General features: G+C 32.0%; 1 protein-coding gene across 1 annotated transcript in view; it reads left to right on the top strand.

Moving 5' to 3' along the window:
• The first annotated feature begins 3,403 nt into the window (after nt 1-3,403).
• LOC125053128 (long-chain fatty acid transport protein 4-like) overlaps nt 3,404-9,626 on the top strand; it is a 29,194-nt gene continuing 22,971 nt past the window's right edge. Inside the window, exon 1 of the mRNA XM_047654353.1 lies at nt 3,404-3,536. The gene's annotated coding sequence lies outside the window, so the exon portion shown is untranslated. The remainder of the gene's footprint in view (nt 3,537-9,626) is intronic.

The following is a 9,626-nucleotide window of genomic DNA, read 5'->3' as shown; positions in this document are numbered from 1 at the left end:
ACAGAATCAGCCGCTATAAGGAAAAAAAAGTATCAAAACGTTTTACTCCAATTTCCCCAGTATTGCTAGCGTCAATTTCTTTTTTCCCTTTTTGCCATCAGATCCTGGTAGACCTATAGTTATAAAATCTTACGAAAACTAATTAGACCAGTGCAGATAGCCTTTAAAATAAATAAAAAGTGAAAAAAATAATAGTAGGATGAAACCTATTGGAAAGGGAGGATAATATTATAAAAATTAAAGGAAAAATAATTTACGGGCGATCTGAGGTGGGGAGGGGGGGGGGGGGAGGTTTAAGGGTAAAAAACGGTTTATCTCGATTTCCGGCAAAACTAAAAGTCCTATCGAAGAAAATTAAATGGCAAAGTTGTAGGTAATAAAAAGATCTAAAACTTTTGTATTCACACATTTTTCACATAACATCAAACTTTATGTGAAAAATTCAAAAAACAAAGTTTTTGGTTTTTTATTTTTATCTTTTACAAAAAATTTTTTTTTCAAACGAAATTTGGTAAAAACTTACCTTTCTATGTCCCAAATACGCTGTAATTTATTTGACTAAAAATATTTATTTTTTCACCTTATATTGAATTAATTTCAAAAAAACACCCTAATTTTCAATCGAAAATTCACCCGTCAAAATATCAGCTTTTTTCAAAAAGTTGGTGTGCTTTCAGTTCGTTGAAATCTCTGCTTTCCTATGGTAAAAAAAATATATATATTACCATAGTAAATCTTCTCAGAAAATGCAAAAAATCGTATGCAGTAACGCCCAGACCCGTCAGAAAGGGCCTTAGGATTACCAGATGGCGCCTTATTTCGTTAGATTACATGTATGCAATATACCTACATACGAAAAAAGAAAAAAGTAGGTTGTCAAAGGAGCAGCCTCCAATCTCCATCCACAAGAGACGAAAGTTTATTTTGAAAAGCTTTACTTATGGATAAAAGCCATTGATTATTTAAAATGTCGATATTTATTATGGTTAATGGTTTAATGTTGTATATATTTCATTAATCTGTGCGTAAAGATAAATATGTTTTAAATATTATTATGAAAAACCATTAAAATTTCGTAGTTTGCATTTTCCGTAGACATTTAAGTAGTTTAGTACTGTGTTAAAGAATAATATCAAAAAATTGTTAACAAATAATATATTAATCATTAAAAATAATATTATCGCCATATCGTTATCAATAATTATTATCTTATAATTATTTAGGGATTACATACTTAACGAATATTTATAGTGATAGCATAAATCTAAATGAAATGTGTGTTATCACTTTATTTTTACATATTTACCTTGTGTACCGTACCCCCCAGGAGGTATGGGTCAGATACGTAAATGTCAAATGCCTTCAAGACAAATAGTTCTTTTTCATCTGTAATCGACCTTAACTTCAATTAATATATAGTCTCGGAGGCGTTCTTTGGCGTTTTGTTGGATATCTGAATCGCACAATTGTTGTTTGTAGGATGTTTTAAGTCGACAATATTCACGTATAAATGAAATTAATTTCTGCTATTGATATAAAATGACAACCCAAAGATACATATCGCAGTTTGTAATACTTACTAATAAAAATTTCCAGGTTGCGTAAATAAATTTAAAGAATTCCATTCTCTAGCCTCTAGATTTCTGATTGCCAAACATTGATTATGGGTTTAGGACGTCCACGTCATACTGGTTTACTTATGACGTATTCACGCCGAACATCTACAGTAAAATAAGATAGTTAAAAGCTTTCCTGGGCCATTATTACTTCTGATCACAATAATGAAATTTTGTACCGCGCAATCCCAAAGTTGCGATATCAGCGCCTACGGATGTTGAGAGAACTAAAGCGAACTTGCATACGAAAACGTAGGGTAACGGTATCACTGTCGCTATTGGAAGTTACAGAGTTAGAACGCTGATCCTTTCGAAGTCGAATAAATAATTCTTGATGCGATCTCCTTGCTATAAACAATCTTAACTTGTCGGTAAATAATGACGCGCGTTTGTTTTAAGTATAGCTTTTGTTTAATGAGATTTTAATGGACATCTGCAAGGCCACGGTTTATTCAAAAGACTTATAGAACAGAAAACAGTTCTGATAGAATAAATATCTTGTTCAAAATTTTATAAAAATACAAGGTCAAAAGAGAGAATCCTGTCGCCTTGGCGGTGTATCTCTTGATATTTTTTGGTGGATTGCACAACATTTAAATACAGAAGTTTAATGAAATGTAACGTAGGCTTTTTAGCATAAGCATGGACTATAAATTCAGTATAATGCATGCAGTTCACATTCCGCCTTTCCCTATCAAACAAAGCTCATCTAGAATCTCGCTGGAGTTTCACCCCATCGTTGTCATCTCCTGGCGCACTGCACGATTTCGACCGTCGTTTTTTGTAAAAACAGCAAAAGAGTGGAACTCCTTAATATAGGTTCATTTAAGCGGCGGTTAATTAATAGGCATCTCCTGGACAGGCTTGTCCTCCAATGGGATTGTGGCCAAACGTTTGTCCAGTTCTGAATAAAAAAAATTACATTATTTAATTAGTTTTATTTCTATCGTAATATAAGGCATCTTCATGATACCCAAAGAGAATTTTTAAGGTTATTGTAGTTAGATGAATTACATATTTTGTGTTAAGAACACTAGCGTACTAATAAAACGTCATGTTAGCTTATAACAATGGCGCATTTCTTACTATGTAGCGGAATAAAGATATAATAAAGAAAGTTCATCAACCGAGAGATTGTTTCCATTAATATCACCCAACTTTCGCAGTGACTGATTGTGTTTCGTTCACACATGAATGATAACTTAATTTCTATCTCCCACAGAGCAATCTCTGTTTTAATACTGCAATTGCATTTTTAGCTGAGTTATACAGTATATTATAATATTTCAAAACAAAAAATATTTTGTATGAGAAACTCTTGCACAACCCATATATCTTGCAGATTTGAATTGAAGAATATAAACATTTTTATGCCTCTGAAGTTCTGCCTTTTTGAAGTAAAATGTGACTGCTTTCACAATTAGTGATTACGTTAGTACATCCCACCTAAGTTATACAAAATATTGTATTATTTTAAAGTTTCGAAACAGTAAATATTTCGTTTAAGAAATTCTTGCAAAACATATTTCTTGGAGATTTTATTAATTTATTTATTAGTAATCTTACAGCTAACTTATATCCATATTATAAAATAAAACACGTAGACATTCACAAAGCTAATACACAAAGCGACAACAGATTACATTGATCTATTTTGGCTTTTTTTAAAGCGATATTTGTGTTGCATAGGTTTCCTTTCTGCTTGCTTTAAGATTTGAATTAAAGAATATAAAGATGTTTATTCCTAATTTTTTAAAAGTAAAATGTGTTTACTTTCGCGATTAAGCGATTACGATAGTACACCCCACCGCTGCAGCTCGCGCATTTCGTTTTTCGACAACCGCCATTCTCGTGGTAGCACGCGTGTTGGGTGAAGTTTACGAGTTCTATAGTTTACCGTAGAGGATTATACAAATATAGGTAAGTTTTTTATTAAATATATAATAATTTGATAATATAAAAAGTTATCGACAATTTTTTAAAGTTCTTTTTGAAGTGTATAGATACATTTAGGAATTTAATAATGAAACCGACCAAATAATTAATTAATAAATTCCAATAATAAACTAAATATACGCTTTTTATTTTAAGATTAGAATTAATTATTTTAATACAGTTGAATATTATAATTAAATAAATAATTAACTACGTAACATATACTGTATTTAAAATATAGCGAGGCAGATAAATAAATTAATTCATAAAATCATTTTAGTACTATTTTGAAATACGTTTCGATATGTAATTAATATTACACAATGATGGTGATGAAAGCGTGTCATTTGAGACGAAAAGGATTAAGAAGCTCAAGGGCGTTCATATAAATTTGTGGTATTTAAATGTTATAGGCAAAAAGTTGTATTGTTTTTCTAGTGAAATATGTAAATAGGTAGAATATATCGGGTTTAAAATTGTTACCGCGATTTCGGCGTAGACTTAGGAGCGTTCGGGTCTATTTATTTCCGTTTATCTTGCTTTAACGAGAAATATATCATTATAATATAAACTTAACTTTTCATTCAACACAGCACCATAATTTATTTTTATTATTTATTTAGCATAGATGCCAAATAATAGTTATAACAATAATTATTCGATGAACGTAAACTCCGTTCCGAATTTATTTTTCCGGAATAAAAACCTAATCTACCTTTATCAATATTTTTTTAATATTAAAAAAAAACTTCTTTTCATTAAAACCTTGTCAGGTTGAAGCAACATATTTTGCCTTTCATTTTTATTTATATATCTATAGATATACAACTTACACAACTTAAACTACTGAATTTTGTTATTACTAGATACTTAAAAAATAAAAACATTCTGGGGCAGAATTGATATTATGTTAGGACGAACTGATGAAAGAACTCTATCAGATTAATTATTTTTGATTCCATTTTCGCAAAGTTTTAGTATTGGTTCTATAAGTACGTAGTCATGATTACTTACGTCTTTAGTTCTATAAAATGTTCAAAACCTTATTTAATATGAAATATAATTTAATTAAAATAGATATTGTATCACTCAAACATTATAGAAAAAAACATTTTCCTCGTAATATTAAATTTTACGACCTCGTCCTAACAGCTTTGTCGGCATTTTAACATTCCAACTCGTAAATAATAATTAAATTATTTTCACAACACTGTCATCCATCACTGTGATATTTTATCCGATTACGCATATCGAAAATCGGTAATATCTTAATTTACGTAAGTACTGATATAATATTAGTTCATGATAATTATTAATTATCTATTTATATAGGAAGTAAGGTTAGGTAATCGAACATATTGTCAACGCAATTAACATTACGCGAAGCTCTGTGTCTGTTTTACCGATTTATTTAAAACCGTACAATTCTATGACACACTCACTCCCTTGGATCTGCCACCCAAAATATGACTTGGCCTCCAAAATGGCCTTGGCCGCCAACTGCTGGCTTCAGCTGCATCAGATACTCCTCATTCTGCCGAACCAACGGTAACTTGGCCAGTAGGTGCTTCCTTCAGTAGCTTGGCCCATGAGGAAAAGATGCCCCAGCCAACGCAGTTGATGGGCCTTGTATTCGACTATAATGTTGTGGCTTACTAAGCCTTCTTTTTTGGCATTCTTTCGGCCTCTCCATGGCTCGGCAGATACCCAAATAGTCCAAATATACCCCGAGAGTATAATCAGGCACACGTACATATATTTCATTATATTTTATTCATTTAGCATTTTATCATAGCATTAACGAATGTTATACGCGAGTTGTAATTAAAGTTTTGAGGTTCGATCCCCGGCTGTGCACAAATGGTTTGTGAAGGAAAACATCGGGAGGAAATCGGCATGCCTTAGACTCAAGACGTCGACGATAATATAATATTGCTCTGATGGTTGTGCCTATAAGCTGAAGAAAAATGGTGTCTCTGGAAATTATAACCGGGGCACCTAGACCATATAGATATCTTTCTAATAATGTAGGGATAAACAACAGATTTAGGTTTAGCTAGAGTTTGTAATATATAAATATAGGGCTTAATTACCCACATTTTATAGACATATATTATACATTCATATGCGTCTGGGAAAAGGCCTCCTGAAAATTTTTCCACCTTATTTTGATTTCCATTTTTTCCAGCTACCCTTTCAATCTCGTCGGTCCATCGCTCTTTTGCTCTGCCCTTGTTTTAGATTTAGGGCATTTTACTCAGAAACTATTATTTTAGTTTTTCTGCGGATACTTTCATTTTCTGTTCGTCACTTAGTTCTAATTCGCAGAATAGTTATTTCTATCGCACGCTGGCACGAACGTATTTTGGCTTTCGTTTTGTTTTGGTAAATCCAGCATCTTTTTCCTCAATTTAATGTGAGCTTACCTTTGAGGATTTCTTTTAAGCTTCGAGTTTGTAATACAAAAAATTAAACAACTCGATATGGAGGAAAATGAATGATGACCTGTTTTCAAACAATATATTCAAGTTTACTAAATGATATTGTTTTTAAAACATACGCGTGTCTGTGGTAATGTATGTGTTGTAGATGTTTTCATTCACAGTTCCTACACAGACTATTAAACTTTATAAGGTTTTTATATCTCTATAATAATACCACTCGTCATTGTGAGAATTAGAAGAAAAAAAATTACTGTCTTTTATTTTTGACGCAAAAGCTAGACCCTTGCACAGGAATATGTCCAACCTCATTGCATCAGAGATGAACAGCGAATTAATAACATCTCATATAATTCTTCTAAAATAACAAAACAATTAAACTTTGTATTGTTATTTCAATTTAAAAATAATATTCTTTGGGACTCACGTCGTTTGGAAACAATACTCGGTTAAAAGTCATGATCATTTTTTTCTAATTATATAACCAAGGTGACGCTAACAACATAATTTTACCTACTAATAATTATACTACTACATAGTAGTGCTTCGAAATAACAACGTGTAAATCACTTTAGAGCGCTCATTGTTTAAGTAGCCTTAATAGATATAAGCAATGCTAGGGATGAACCAATTCGACTTAGGGTATCTTCAAGAAAAGAGCGTACCAATTCTTAAAAGGCCGGCAACTCACTCGCGAGACCCCTGGCATTGAGAGTGTCCATGGGCGGCCGTCTCAATTAACATCAGATGAGCCTCCTGCCCGTTTGCCCCCTGTTCTATAAAAAAAACTGCGAGCTTACATGGAAACATTATTAGCGACGTCGTGCCACTCATTTCAAGTTTGCGTCATTAACTCTATGCATATTGAAAAAAAACATCGATGTTCTTGTTATTAGACGACGTCATAATTATTGGAACTGGCATTTTATTACTGTCTATTATTACGTCAATATATATTAATATTTGCCAATTAAATATTGTAATAGATTTAAAAAAAATCAGTGGCGCTCTTTAGGTCTGGGCCTCAGATTTCTGTGTCTGTTTCTAATATCATTTGTTAATCTAATAAGTAATAGGCAAGTATGTGATCAGCCTCCTGTGCCGACACACGCCATCGATTTTTTGGATCATGCCGGTTTTCTGACGATGTTTTCCTTCATCGTTCGAACGAATGTTAAATGCGCACATAGAAAAAAGTCCTTTGGTGCACAGCCGGGGATCGTTCCAACGACCTCAGGTTGAGAGTCGCTTGCTGAAGCGATTAGACCAGCACTGCAAAAGATTAAAAATATTCTAATTAAATATTTTAAAAATCAATAAATTCGCATATCTTATCGTCACTTGTCAACTTTGATAAATATTCATAAAATAAATCAATGTTTGTTTTATCTAAAACATGAATTATTAAATATAGTAAGTCAACCTTATGCCTTGTATAATGGAATTAGTCGATTTTATAGGTAACGAAATCTATAAATCTTTATAGCCAAAAAGGACTAATGCTTTTAAGATTGGTATAGACGTGGAAGGTATGGATGATGTTTCCAAAATGTACGATTACTAAAGTACGATAGCATACGTAATGTACGCACATTGTCGAAATGTCTCGTACAAGTCAAAATACACCACATTTTACTAAGGAGTCTGATTTAGACACAATAGTTCACGCTAAGCCTCCTTTCAGAATCTCACTCTGACTGTCAAAAAATTATACGTATACGTACTAAGTAGCAGTTAGGCTACAATAATATTCCTTATTATTTAATATTGTTACAGTATTTTTGAGTCGGTTAAAAGGCATCAGATTTTAAAATATTGAATTCGTAGCTATTAAAATAAATTAAACTTTTCATTTGTTACCTAAGACAATTTTATTAAAAGTTTTATTGATACAATTACCAAAATATTTAAATAGTTTTATGCATGAAGTGGTCTGGGAAACTTCATATGTAATTGCCATAACACAATTTCAATATTCACGCAAGTGCCAATAGAAGTAGTCATTACTTGTTAGCCAAGCGGTACTTACTATAATACACATAAAAGTCATGGTTAATTAAGAGTGCCAACATTGTTTCCTTCCATTTTCCTTGACCGTGTTGATCCGACCCCGTGACATCCGAACAAACCTACAATGTAGCAACATCAACATTTACTGAACCATACCTACTTAAAACTTACGATAGTAATAAACTGAAAATAACTTTATTTATATAGGTAACCACTTATAAACGCCAAAAGAAAAAATGTTAAATTGATTCTAAATTTACATTCACTACCAGTTCGCAAGGCAAGGGCGTAGAGCGGGCAAGAAGAACTGGCAAGAAACTCACCGCTACTCTTTTTTTTCGCCAAGTTTTGATTCGTATGAATTGTTTGTAAGGCAGAGCAGCCATAAATATTTGAACTGGAGTAAATCAATCCCAAGGATTAGGGTCATTTGAATAATCGTCAAATTCATAAAAAGCTATATTGATTAATTAACTTTTTACCAGAAATTTTGATTATTCAGTGATAATTCTCTAATTTAATTTAATAATAGTTGGATGCTACACGCTGACGTTTTGTCTAAGCTCAGTTGCAGATACCCTTTCCCCTAGGGAAGCTTCTTACACTTACTACACAGAATTGCAAGCTGGCTGTCCAATTGAAGTTAGCTGTAACATAAAAAAATACGCTTGGCTTGAAACTCTGTCGCTCCATAATAGAAGAATGTATGAGGAATCCGTGAGATTAGCTTTTTAGATTTTAGTTTGTTTTTTCTATTACTTTAGATAATTTTTTTATATAACATTTGGTTATGCACTTCTTGCACTTTACTCATCACATTTATTTTTTTAGTTTTTCCCTCACTAGGGTTGCCTGGAAGAGATCGCTTGTTAGCGATAAGGCGGCCCGTTGCATCCCTTATAATTTTTATGTCTTGTGTTATTTGTATTTTTTTTAATGCAACGAAGTGTGAATAAATAAAATAATATGAGAGGTATAGAATACAGAGTGCTCAGTGAACTTGTGTAGTAGAGATGAACAAGAAAGTCAAAGTCACTTTGTACTGCAAAAGTTTTTACCATATAAGATATTGTTATAAAGTCTTTTTGTAAGGGATGTAAGTACTCTATAGTCTTTGCAAAAAAATTCAATCTATGGCATATTTTTATCTATATAAGTTATAAGCAACTATTACCGCGTTTTACCTCACAATATATTTTCTTTATACAAACGTCATATCAATAAGCATAAAAATATTCTTTCATAACCTCACTAGGCTGCCTTTTTCCTCAATGGTAATTTACTATTGTTTATTTAATTGTGTGTCACAATAAATGTTACAAAATAAGTACGGAAACTTTGTAATACTATTTTACGTTGTGGAAGGAAAGGACGGTATCTTTTCTGTAGTGTTAAAGATATTTTAAATATTTCTGCTTGGGTGATAGTGTAAAACTTACAAAATCATTAAGAAATTTAACCGACAAGAAATTTCATCTAACAATAGCATTAGGATAATTTACGTATTAGTAATAACTAATTAGGTGTGCATACCATATACGTAATGCAATGTCAAATATTAATGATCTTACAAAACCATTACCTCATAGAAATTACACTTGATGATCAAGTAAGGTCGACCAAT

The sequence above is a fragment of the Pieris napi genome, chromosome 10 (assembly GCF_905475465.1).
Source record: "Pieris napi chromosome 10, ilPieNapi1.2, whole genome shotgun sequence".
In the NCBI taxonomy this organism is placed as follows: domain Eukaryota; kingdom Metazoa; phylum Arthropoda; class Insecta; order Lepidoptera; family Pieridae; genus Pieris; species Pieris napi.
This window is presented reverse-complemented; position numbering and strand designations above follow the sequence as displayed.